This window comes from Pygoscelis adeliae, unplaced genomic scaffold, assembly GCF_000699105.1.
Source record: "Pygoscelis adeliae isolate BGI_AS28 unplaced genomic scaffold, ASM69910v1 Scaffold59, whole genome shotgun sequence".
Classification (NCBI taxonomy): Eukaryota; Metazoa; Chordata; class Aves; order Sphenisciformes; family Spheniscidae; genus Pygoscelis; species Pygoscelis adeliae.
In genome coordinates, this window is record NW_008825565.1 from 2,566,799 (window position 1) to 2,568,073 (window position 1,275).

At 36.4% G+C, this 1,275-nt stretch overlaps 1 protein-coding gene across 1 annotated transcript in view; it reads left to right on the plus strand.

Annotated features, from left to right (window-relative positions):
• TMEM156 (transmembrane protein 156) overlaps positions 1-1,275 on the plus strand; it is a 22,271-nt gene that overhangs the window by 11,888 nt on the left and 9,108 nt on the right.

Genomic DNA, 1,275 nt, shown 5'->3' on the forward strand with positions numbered 1-1,275 from the left:
GAATAGCTCCCTGTCTGTCTGAACTCTTCTGGGAGTACAATTTATGCTCCTCGCTTTTAAAGCACTGGCTATGTCTAAGATGTATTTATGAGCTCATTATTTTCGTCCCGCAGGAAAGGAATTATCTTTCTGACATCTTTTGTCTTGACTAGCTTCACTAATACCACACCTGTTTTATCAGCATGTTCACATTGGCATTTTTAACATTGTATATCCAAAGGCATTTTTGATAACGGAGGTTTATGGAAATTCAAATCTAGTTTTACTAGATTTTACTGATGAGAATAGGAACCCCATATTGGTCTGTCATTCTTACTTCTATGTTCCTCCCACTTCAATCTGTCCACTTAACCCAGAAAGATGCTTAGTTGTGTGAACTGCTATAATGGGTTTTATTTTAATATGAAATTTCTTGGTTTCACACACCATAATTCCAGTCAATCCCATCAATTTCCTGATTTACATCAATATATTTTAAAGTGGAATCAAGACCATATGAAAAAGAGTTTATTTTTTCCACAGTTGCTAAGTTTAAGATTTGCTACTGTGATAATGGATTATAAATAGCTATAGATGACTTCTTCGACAGCCTTTGATAATATTTTCACTATCATTAGTGCATAGCTTGGAATCTTGAAACAAAACATTGAGATCCACTGAAGACAATACAACCACCCTGGAAACAGTGTAGTGAGACTAAATAGCTATATATCTGAGAGGATGTGACAGTATCTCATCTAGATGAAAAGATGTATAGGTACTACTAAAAGGTTATTCAAAGTTCAGAAAGGATAAGGGAAGAAAAAGAAGGAAACCTATACTTTGAGAATGAGAATGAGAATGATTTCCTAGGTATAATCAGGAAATTACTGTCTTAATATCACTGTGGTCCTACAAAAAGATAATTTACAGCAGGGATGCTAGTTTTGTGAAACTGTTCGTGGCTCTATGTCCATGAATCATTACCATCAAGTCTGGTGGCCAGAGGAAAGGGGGGAAAATGTATAGTATGTTCTCTAGGGTAGGATTAAAATTACAGCCTTCCAAATTCATGGTACTACAAAGGCTTAAGCATATACAGTGAGGATAGGGGAGCTTTAAAGCATTCTGGTCATAAATGTTGACTAAACGTTGTCTGTGCTGTTAAGCCAAAAAAGTATGCACTGGAGCGTGGGCTAGACAGAGCTGTTTTGTAGACTTTGGATCTGTTCCTGCCATTGCATTTATGTAAAACAGTCCCTTGAACAGTATGAATTGACAAAACGCAGTTGCCCT